The sequence below is a fragment of the Octodon degus genome, unplaced genomic scaffold (genome assembly GCF_000260255.1).
Source record: "Octodon degus isolate 3935 unplaced genomic scaffold, OctDeg1.0 scaffold00059, whole genome shotgun sequence".
Taxonomy (NCBI): domain Eukaryota; kingdom Metazoa; phylum Chordata; class Mammalia; order Rodentia; family Octodontidae; genus Octodon; species Octodon degus.
The window spans coordinates 6,945,506-6,957,700 of record NW_004524635.1 but is presented as its reverse complement, the minus strand read 5'-3'; the positions used below and the strand labels follow the sequence as shown (position 1 = coordinate 6,957,700).

At 38.4% G+C, this 12,195-nt stretch overlaps 1 protein-coding gene across 1 annotated transcript in view; it reads right to left on the bottom strand.

The window, feature by feature from the left end:
- Positions 1–12,195, bottom strand: part of Lrrc3b (leucine rich repeat containing 3B) — an 86,832-nt gene that overhangs the window by 29,565 nt on the left and 45,072 nt on the right. The gene's annotated exons all lie outside the window — the stretch shown is intronic.

The window sequence follows — 12,195 nt, the reverse complement described above, 5'->3', positions numbered from 1 at the left end:
TATATTGCAAAATAGAAGATCCAATCAAAAGTGGTCAAATGAACTGACATTTCTCAGAAGAACAAATGCCTCAGGAATATATTTAAAAATGTTTAACATCTCTGACCATTAGAAAAATGCAAATTAAAATAACACTGAGACTCCATGTCTCTCCAGAAAGAATGGTTATCATCAGGAAATCAATCAACGTCTGGAGAGGCTGTTGAGGGGAAAGGAATCCTTCTACACTGCTGGTGGGAATGCAAATGAGTACAGCCATCATGAAAACCAGCATGGGGATAATTCAAGAAAATGAAAATTCTACGCAACTTAGCTTTTCTCCTCCTAAGGGTCTTCCTGCCACACCTAAAGGCATCCTTTTACAGTGATACTTGAATGCTCATGTTGGTAGTACCACAGTTTGTAAGAGCTAAATCTGGGACATGCCTATCAGGTCACAAAGTGGCAAACAGATAAAGAAATTGCAGTATCTACACACAATGGAGTACCACTGTGCCATGTAGAAGACTAAAGCTTTTGCCATTTTTAGAGAAATGGATGCACCATGTCGTGAAATAAATCAGACAGAAAAGTTTAAATTTTGCCTGGTATCTCTTATATGAGAAAACCAAAATATAAATCAAGAGCAAAATAAAAGATAAATAAAAAGAGATAGATCTTTTGCAAAAAGGAAGGGGATCAAGAAATGGAGGGATCGAGAATAAAGGAGGAAGAAGAGAGGAAGGAACGAAAATAGAATTGAGATGTGTTACACACATATACAAATGCCTCTGAGGAACATAACCACTATATGCTACACATACCAATAAAAAAATATATTTACAAAAAGTAGTTAAGACTAGGAGGGGAGGGGCCGGGGAGATGGCTCAGTGGAATAAGCGCTTTCCTGGCAAGCGTGAGGGTTTGAGTTCAATTCCCGGTTCTGAAGAAAAAAAAAAAAAAAGACTAGGAGGGGAACGCAGGCTACAGAGTATTCCCTATCCAATTCAATACCTAACAAAAATGCCACAGAGTCTTTGGTGGAGTACTAAGATGTCCTACATGTAATATTTGTGGGACATCCTTCCAGCAAATAGATGAGTTGTGAAATTATATTTCCGAGCCCCATATAGAAATAAATATTCCCTGTTAATAACCTTAGGCTGCACACACGAGAAATTCCATCAGTTCTTACTCTTTCAAATGCAAAACCTATGTTTAAAGCAGACTGACACAAATATTTCAAAAGCCCAGCTTAGAGAGGTTCTTAAATATCTATAGAAACTTCAAGAAATACATTTAATCTTCTTCCTCTATGAATTTTTTTAATCAGGAAAATCTGAGACAAACATCACAATTTATAAGCTGGGTGCAAAGTCACATGACTAGAATTCTAGCTCTTGGAAGGCTGAGGCAGGAGAAACACTACAAATTTGAGGTAAGCCTGAGCTACACAGTGAGTTCGGGGCCATGGTGAGTTACAAAGGGAGACTGTGCTCAAAAAAAAAGTCACGGTTAAGTTGACATCTTTGGATTAATATATTAATACAATAAGTAACAACTTGACATAGCAGGAATAAGACATTTCAGGCTTTTGTGGAAAAGTTTTGGAGGATTAACTTCAATTAATACTGAAGCCTATTCATCACTTTCTCAGCTAAGAAAATAAAAATTAGGTTTTGATTATACAGTGCATTTGCCTTTTTTTCCATAAAAACAAAATTGTCATCTGAGACTTAAATCCGCTAATTTTCAACTGCATGACTTTAACAAGTTAATCTTTCTGTTGCTGTTTTTTAATTGTAAAAGCAGGAAAACAGTTGTATCTATTTCAAGAAGTTTACATTATTTGCTCCATCATCACTGTCCTAGATTTCCATTTTGCTACTAGGTGCAGTGTGAAGATGAGTGATGGGAGCCTTCAGGTGACAGAGGAGAGAACTGCACGCCCGCTGCAACTTTCAGACTCTTGCAAGTGTAGTGCTGAGAACAACCCTTTCCTAGGATAGAAAACAATTTGCAGTGACATGGGCCCTCAAGGCAGCTCTTCTTCCCTCAAGGCTGCCAAACATAGCATGGACACTACCTACATTAATCCAACAATACATCCTTAAAATGACAAAGTAATGGGTCTGCATACTGGGTCATGAGAAGTGGGTAACAAATTACATTTCTAAATCACAGCCTTCCTTTATCAGGCATGTTTCTTGGTGGGGCTTTGCTTTCTTTTCCTTTTGTCCATATGTGTGTGTAGAGGAGAAGGCTGTAGAAGAGCCTCAGTTTTTAACAAGGGAGATCAGATGAGGATCCCAGGGACAAGTTTATCTCTTTCTGAGTCCATAATTTGCTAGAGAAAAGAAGACCTGAGGGATTTAGTAGATGTGTGACATGACTGGAAAGAAAGCATGTGGCTGGTGAAGCATAATACAGCAAAAGCCATTGTCCACTTAGCCCTGAAATTGCTGCATCTGATGAGTACAGAAAAATTCCCCATAAAACGGAATATTCATCTTAGCAAGCAGCAGTGGCATTAATTCATTCATCAACTGTGAGAGCCTATGGTACCCCTATTAGTGATCAGGGGCTGTGAATGCAGTAATAAATGCAACAGAAGACCCTATCTTCCTAAGACACATGAGGGGGGTCATGTCCTCCTACTTAGTAGATAATTCTTATATCTAAATATTAGGACAGCAAGCCATTCTGGAGTGGAAGAAGAAGTCAGGGTTCACTGACTCACAAACCCAACCACTCTGACGTTCTGTGAACTATCTGCAAAAATGAAAGCAAGACCTTATGGTCTTGCAAGTGTCTCCTCTAGTCTTTACTTGCTATTTTAAAATGAAATGCAGAGAGAAATTACTTTTGTATAATACTGCTTAACATGTAGCCCACATTTCCTACTGGAAAACCTACTATCCTCTACATCCATCTGTCACCTCAAAACTCAGAGCAGTTTAAGAAATTCTCACTGTACCACTTCATAGCCAGGCTGTTAAAGTGGTTGTCTTATTCCACTGTAAGTAGAAACAGAAAAAAGGATAATTAATAGCTCTTTATGAATTGATATCAAAACCCATTAAGGAGCTATCTAAATAAAAAAGTTCTTATTTTATTGTGACTCTTTAGTAAAGAAGAAGAGACACGTTGAATTTGAAACAATACCACCCAGGACAAACTTCCTTTCCTCTTGAAATGTAGATAAAACTTGGGCAAACAGCTTATTCTTTAAAAATCATTGCACTCAAATATAATAAAGCTCAGATTTATGGGTAGTCCAGGATTTTCTTCATTTCCTTGATGGTTAGTAACATCTTGAAAATCAAACATAGCATTGAACGGAGTTAACAGACTCAGGGTAGATTTTTTTTTTTAATTGCCATAAGCTGGGCAGTTGTTTCACGCCTGGACCAGCTCAGCACTTCTTTCATTGCCAGAACTCTACTTTACCTGAGACCCAAAAATAGAACAAGGAAGCCTCTGGTTGTGGGGAAGGTGTCACAGCTCCTACAGAAGCACCTGAAATGAGAGGTTTCCCAGCCTCGATATTTTTATACTTCCCTGTTCAAATATTTAGATGACCAAATCAAGACTGAATGAACAGGCAAATAAATGGCGCTAGCAGCCCATCTTATGGCTCCACAAGGCACATAATCCTGTGCTGGACTCATTAAGATATGTTATCCTGAAATGTAGTTGCATTTGTTGCAGCGTAGCAGAACGATTGTGAACAGTGAGTCCACCCAAATAGCCCTAAACAATCTGACTTGGGAGGAGGATTTCCAGTTTCCACTTTTGTTTTCCTAATTAAAAAACAACAGGAAAAGAACACAATCTTTCTCACGGGGAGAGTTCATATCTTTTCATCCTGGAAAGCCTTTACTTCCTCTTCACACTCAAAAGCTTTTGGCTAAACTTCAATAGAACATAAATTATGCATCGAATATACTCCAAAGCCATTTTTATATCTGGGCCTGTGGATATACAATTGTATGTCCCACTCTGTGATACTTTCCTAATCTTTCAGATCTTTCCAGAGTGAGCCTCAAAACCTAGGATCATACTGCTTATTTGATGTTTAGTGTTTCTTTTCTCCTAAGTAAAGCCTTCAGCACTGACATTCACTAAGGTATGATTTCTTGAGCTCTTACAGGAAACAAGAATTCAACCACCTCTGTCAAGTGTTTATGAATTTCAACAAGAAATGTACTTGGATAGTCATATGTACATAAAACAACTTAAATATCCTAGTATAGCTATTTATATCGGTAGTTCAACTTCGGCTATTAATAAGAATGTGTTGCATATGTACAACACATTACTTTGGAATTTTGGCATTATCCTTATGTCCTCTGAATAGTCTTAAAATGTTTGCATTGGCACAGGGATACTGCTAGTGTCTCTGAACAAATGGCCCACTGGCCAATCGGCTTTGACTTGTACAGGTCATCTCTTCCATGCCTGCACCCTGCCACCTCTCCCGACTTGACTAAGTCGACAGCAGAAGAGCCCAAGACATGGCATCAGTGGTAACTCCTTGACAGGCAAATGTCTCTTTCATACAGTGTCTTCTCCCCAGAGCTGTGACCACTGCAGTCACCAACCAGACTTCCATCAAACTTAATTCCTCTACAAGCTTATGGGAAGAACAGTCTTGCAGCACACAGACTGGAGATTTTCAGCACCAACCCTCCCACCCCAGTGCATATCCCACTCCTCAGAGGAAAACATGGCTTCTTGCTTTGGTAGTATATTTTTGCATATTATTATACCGTTTTCCTAATTCTTCATGCATATTATTTCTTTTGATTGCTTTCCATCTCTGTGAATAAAGCAGTTGTTTTTATCTCCATTTTTCAGGAGAGGAGTCTGATGATTCACCTTCATGACTAGCCAGAGCTGGAGCCAGAATGAGGCTGCATATTCTCTGAACTCTAGTTTCCTGCCCCTAGACTAATGCTATTTCTGCTTGACAGTGACTTCTTATTTGTTCTGAGTTATGGTTTGTAAGCACAAACATCTCCATTCCACAAGCATGGACTTCCTTTTTCTAAGCAACGCTGCTAGACTTCTGACCTGCTTGTTAAACACCATAAAGTTTGGAAATGAAGTAAACCAAGGGTTGATATTAGATCACCACAATCTATTTCATCCACTCCTATTATTATTTCATAACAATAGCGATGTGCTTCACCACAAAGAATAAGGATGCATCTTAGAATAATATCTAGTTTTTACTAAAAAAAGAATTTTTACATCATCTTACATTAGGAATATTTCCTAAAATATGTTTTAAGGAAAATATGTTCTATTAATTATGATTGGTAGGTAACCATTAAATTGATGCAAATCTGTCATTTGAATATTTATTTATGTATTAAACTAGTATGCTCAACCATACAAGAAAAACCAGTTATTATAATTAATTACTTTTTTATCAGTACTATAGTCAAAGCTCCAGTTTCACACTGTTTGGCAAAAATGGAAACAGCACTCACTAGAGCTTCTTCACACAGCTTGGAATATTCTAGGCAAAGCAAAAGTAGTTGGGAATTAATTGTGTCCATGCCACCCAGCTGCTTTTTCTACCCTGCCCCTCCTGGAGTGCTAGGGAGACAGTGGGTAGTTGGCAGATTGTGTGTCTAGCTCAAATTAACAACTGCTTTGAGAAGGAACATAAGGACTCTATAGCCACAGTTAAGTACTGATAGCATGGTCTTGATTTATATGCCAGTTGAAATTCAGCTGCTTAAGGTATCTCAAATATTTGTACCTGGATTGATTTTAAGAATCATTGGCTTCATGTACATGCTATGCCTGATTATATCCACTTTGTCTTGGGAAAGCCACAAAGTTCCCACCTATGATATCTTTCCAGCTATACAGGTAGCTACTTACCTGTAGTAGAAATTGGGTGGGAGGAGTCACATAAGGAAAACATTGGTTTAAAAAAAATACACAGAGCATAAAAGGTCAGAGTGGGAAATGTTGGGTAAAGAATTCCTTGTCATTTCTGCTTGGGTCACATCAGAAGGTTTCTGCTATTTTCAGTCTAATCATGGAACCTTGACAAAATGGTCCACTATATGTTGAGCTCACTTAAGTCATATTTAAGGTTGTGGCGGTAGAAAATTATTACGGAGTGACAAAGAGCAGGACCTGATCTATCTGGATACCCGCATCCATATCTGAGCAAACAAACGTGGTATGAGAAACTGGTTGTCCATGAGGAAAGGCCACGGATGAGTTCATCTTTAGAAGTGGGCAATTTTAGATCTCTTGGGACATTCAAGTTGCTAATGCAGTATTTGTAAAACCGGTTGTCATCAAAAATATTCACTGAGACTGAGTGTGGTGGCGTGCACCTGTAATCTCAGCTCTTGGGAGGCTGTAAGCAAGCGTATCACTACAAGTCCAATCTAGTAGTGAGACCCTGAGCATCCCATGCACCCTTCCCTGAAAGTACACACACACACACACACACATACACACACACACACACACACACACACACACAAAGACAGCCATGTGTGCATCCATGGCTGCAAAAATAATCATTTATATATTTATGGTATGTGAATCCCTTTGCTACGTGTTGAGAGCAAAATAAAAGCACAGAGCCTGCTTCAGTGGACAACCTAGACTCTAACATTTTTCTGGGGTGCCCAATGTACTGTTTTTAACTTTCAAGAGAGATTGTTTGGAAATATGTAATTCACTTGGAAGTTTTAGAGATCAGCTTTCATTTTTTATAAGAAAAACAAGATTAGAAGCCAAGTAAAAAGTCATTTGCATAATGCCAATATTTTGCTTTATTTTGATCTGGCTAAATTAGTCAAAAGCCTAAGTTTTATTTTAGTCCGTTTAATTTCAGTTCAGTGTTTTTCACATTCATAAAAAAATGTTTTGCTTTTGTCCTATGGTAGCATGACAAAATATTTTTGCCGAATAAAATTAACCTGTTGAATTGGAGAAAGTGAGACCTCCCACAGATTTCAGAGAGATCTTCAGTAATTAATTCTGGGGAGTAATAGAAGGCATCGCCACATTTCTGACAGTGGTGCAATATTAATTCAAAAGCTAATTTCATTAGCCTTTCCCATAAAATGTGGAGGAAGGATGCTCTAAAAATTCAGGTGGTTTAAATGTCTGCTAGCCAATCACAGATTAGACGTACTTCTAAGCCTCACCAACACCAAACGTTGTCTCACTGCTGTTTATCATTTGCTGTTTGTAATCTTCAAGGGATGAGATTGGTCCTCCTGCACCTCGTCTAGCTTTCTGGTGTGGTCCACGACTGATTTAGAAACAAGAAAGCCAAAAGCCGGAAGTGGTAAGGCCATCACTCATGCTTCTCTCTGCGCTAAGGACTCTCCTTTGGAGTTGACTGATTTCTCCTACACTGCTGAGGATATCAAGGGGTCCGTCTGTTGTGCAGCTGCAATGGAGATGAAGGTGATCTCAGGGAGTGGTGTGTGGCACTTCACAGGGCACTTCATACCGTAGAAAGAAGAGAAGCCAGAGATCTAAGCAGGAAGCAAGACTGTTTCCATTTCTAACTATACCAGGGGACTTGGAGCCACAGTAGGACTTGGAGCCACTGTAGGACTTGAAACCACAGTAGGACTTTTTTTCCCACTTGGACAAAATACCTGATACCCACAACTCAAGAGAAAAGGGATTTATTTTCATTCATGGTTTCTAGAAGATTAAGTCCACAGCTGATGGGCCCCAAGTCAGGACAGTCACAGTGAAAAGGTTTGTCAGAGGAAATATGCTCATGTCATGGTAGTCAAAAAGCAAAGAGAAGGGTGGAGCCAGAGAGAGACGGACCCCTTGAGGGCATCCTGCCAGCAAGTCTCTTCTGAGCAGCTCCCACCCCTTCATTGCCCACTCAGCTCTGAACTCTTCAGTAAATGAATCCACGGAGTGTAGCACATGTGTGATTCAATTGTCTTCTAAAGGCTCAACTTCTGAACACATAGGCTTTTTAGGGGAAATTACAGATGTAAAGCTAACAACTGGAAAGTCTGTTTCTATGTTATAGGTTATGAATGAGTATGGAAGAGGCCAGTACTCAGTACTAGGAATTTGTGTCCTTCCCAGCTTACTGCGTGACCTATTTTCTAGGCAGCTCTTCAAATGCTTACCAAGCAGCAGAGAATACCCCCATAGAAGTTCATTTTTATTGTTCCATGACTCAACTCTTGATTTCATTGCTTTCTTCTTCTCTACAAATCTCCCAACACCCCCCATTGTGTTTTCATCTTACAAAGCACCTCTAATGACCCAGCAATACAATCAGTGCAGCTTGAAATGAAAACTGTAGGATAAGGAAAATAAGGACTCCATAAGTTCAGTGCTCTCATTTTTAGGAATATGATTTGTAATAAAAATAAAAGCACTCTACAAACACTTCCATTTTTCTTGGTTTGCTATTTGTGCAAAAGAAAGAAAGAAAGGGAAAAAAAGACTGCTTGCCGCTACTGCAGATTTTTGTTTGGATTATTCAAGAGCAATCTCTCGGATTCATCTCATGTGGCAAGGATGACATTTACCAAGGCTAGAGCTTGAATTCCACATGCTATGAGGATGGGCTAGGGGAGTGGAACTTTTGAACGGTGAGTACATGTAGCCCACCTCCTAGCTTTCCCCTTTCACCTATGGCCCTATTCACAGCTATCTATACAGCTGCTCTGGTGGAACGGCAAGTGTATTTTTGGTCCCTGAAAAGTGATCACCCTCAAAGCATGCTAAGGAGTCTTTTCTGAATTAAGATGCTCCCAAAACCCTTAAGCACATTCTGTTAGAAATGAATTTCAAAGACACAAAAGGTGAAAGATCAACTATATTGAATGCAAAATCTTAAGTAGATATTTAGATTCCTATTCTAATTTCAGCTATTGAATTGGGACTTAAATTATAAGCTGCTGATGGAAACTGAATAATAAATTTGAAATTTTATAATAGTTATAGCACTGAGCAGAGTAGGCTGGAGGCTGGGAGTAGAGACGGAGGATAGTTTTCCAGGGAATGGATGTTAGAGCTACAGTACTAGCCTCTATCCAAAGATAGGTGTTTTCCTTGGTTATAACCCAAATGAAGACTCTCCTCTTTTTAATTCCTTGTAGTTAATTTGGTACTATTAAGACAAATTTCTGTATTTCTAAGCTTTAAGAAACCTCTATCAAATAGTTAAGAGCTGACCTAACAACTGGTATAAAAATAAGAAGTCAAGCTGGTAACAAGCCATGACCTGTTATAAACTCTCCACGGTGAATTCTCATCCTCCTGCATTACATAATTAAAGACTGCGATCTCTCTTCTTTAATGTCCTCTGCTCTAGCTTTGGAAAAATCAAAATTCTTCTCCTCAAATTGATTCTGTCTCTCCCCCAAATGACTCAGTTTTTATCTTAAATTGCATTATATTTCATTTTACTATACATTTAGTACAGGGTCTACATAGATCAGACTTGTAGTGATCCTCCTGTTTTCAGCCTCCCAAGTGCTGGGATTATAGGCATGCGCCACCATGCCTAGTCTCAATCGCTGTCTCAGTGCGCCCCAGAAGTGGGGCTGGTACCACATGCCAGGGATCAAATCCCGGCCTCTGTGCTCTGCCTAAGCAGGCGCTTTAGTCTGCTGAGCTATCTGGCAGGGCCCTTAAGTTGTATTTTAAAGGACTAACATTGCCTTAGATACATCAAGTTTATTTATACTAAATAATATATAAGCAGAAATATGTACACTATGTGTGTATATATTTGATATTTTCATATTCAGTTTTTGACCTGAGAATTGGAACACAAGGAAAGTTATCTGAGTGCTTAACTAGGGAGCTGGCTCATGAGGAATGAACTCTGCAGCTAACGGACGACCACTGCTTAAAGCCTGAGCTGGAAGCAAGAAGCAAACATACATTTTGCTCTTTGAAAAGTATTTTAATGTGTTTAAAATGAAGCTAACTTAGAGTCCTGCTTAGTTTAATACGTTTTCAGTTTTCTTTGTGTGTGTTTTCATATTTTTAAGTTTTTTAATGCATTTTTTATTTTTCAGCTTTAGTTTTGTGTCTTTTTTATTTTAAAGCGAATAAAAAATAATGACACATTAAAAGTGGTACCAAATTTCAAGAAACAATATAGTAAGAATTCAACAATTGTTGTTACATATATTTAATATTGTTGTCCTCAAAGTAGTTGTTCAGATTAACAGATATAAGCATGTAAAATTGGTAAAAATAGGAAAATTAGCCTTAACTGTTCCTGTCGATAAACCAATAGAAATTAGTAGTACAGTTATCTTAGCTACCATATACATATATATAATTTTCCCTTTCTTTTTTCTTTGTTTTCTTCTTTCCCTCATCCCAGTTGCTCCTTTCTTTTGAATCATTTCTTTCCCTTTAATATCTACTGTACCTTTCAGATTTTATTCACTCTTTCAGATTCGTATACTAGGGAGACAATATGAGGTTTGCACATATGAGTCTGATTTACTTCACTTATGAGTATGGTCTTTAGTTGCATTCATTTACCTATAAGAGTCTCAAATGTATCTTTATAGCTAAGTAATACTCCACTATATAAAAATAGCCCATTGTTTTTATTCATTCCTCCACTGATGGTCATTTGGGTTGTTTCCAGGATTTAGCCATCGCAAATTGTGCTACTGTAAACATGGGTGCACATACATCAATTTTCAAACAACTAAATAGATCTTGTGTTTAAAACCCAACATTTTAATTCTTTACTTCTCTGGGAAGTTCCTTTCTAGCAAGAATGTTAATGTCAAGTTTATAAGCATAAAATATAGAACCCTAGGACAGAAAACTGAGGACCTTAAATGTGATTCTATGCAAAGTGATGTGCTTTATAAGCTGAGTATGTTTTGTGTTATGAGCTTTAACTTCTTCATGTGCAAAATGAGACCAGCCTTGACGACTATACACACAAAAATTATTTTTTAAGATATAGCAGAAGGAGGATTACGCTAGCCTTTTTCACTGATCGGCAAAATATTATGCAACTGACATTATACATAAGGAACACATATTAAATAGAAGATCTAAAATATCAAAATTTGGTAGTTTTTTGTGCAATAATAAAGCCATTCATAGCTGTTGTACTTTTTTATGGGCCCAGTACCACACAGAACTTCCCAAGTAAATTATTGCTTTCAATTCTCCTACCTAGTTAGTATAGTAACTGTGCACATCTCTATATTATGTTTGGGGAAATCGAGACACAGAGAACAAGGAACTAGCTGAAGGTCACACAGTCAAAAGAACTGGAATTTCGGGGCCAACTAGATAGCTCAGAGGACTAAATCTCCTGCTTAGGCAGAGTTCAGGGACTGGTTCAATCCCCTGCACCACGAGCCACGTGGGCCTTGCCCCCAGGGTACAATGGACAGCAATTGAGACTGGGCATGATGGTGGGCACCTGTAATCTTAGCATCTAGGAGGCTGAAAACAGGAGGATCTCTGCGAGTCTAATCTACATAGTAAGACCCTGGAGACCTTGTACTAAATACTTAAAAAGAAAGAAAAAAAAGGACAAGAGCTGGAAATTCAAATGCTCTATAATAGAAGAAACAAATGACAGTTGCCTTCAGCTTGTTAATAAAACTGTTAATAAGGTAGTATTTCCTGTCATTTTTATAGTACAAATTGTGCTTCATGGGATCACAAAAAATCTGGGAATATAATTTGCTTCATTTTTTAGATTAAATAATCCAAGATTCAAAAAACAAATAACTTCCCCCAAAATACAAGTAGTATGGAGAGTAAGAATTCAATTCTTAAAAACTAAACATAACTGAGCATTCCACCATGTCACCAACTGTGTCACCAAGGAGAGGTTGGGGAAAGGTCACTGGACTAAAAACCAAGTCCTTTGTTAATCCTGAAAAACAGAATTAAATGTGTCTTTGTATATTTTAGGAGACTGCTTCAGTCTCTCCTTTCTGAGAGGCAAAGGATGAAATAATATCTCTTTGTAAGTTAGCCTCCACCAGGAAATGTGTGTCCTTTCCTAAAGTATCTTCATATCTTTTCCTGTAACCAAAGAACCAGATTAATTAGCAACTCTTGGACCAGGGGTTTGATCCCCCAGCCTGCTGTGCAGGCCCTGCCCCCAGAGCATGCTGAGATGGCAATTGAGAGTAGGCATGGTGGTGCACCGGTAATCCCAGCTCTTGGGAGTCTGTAAACAGG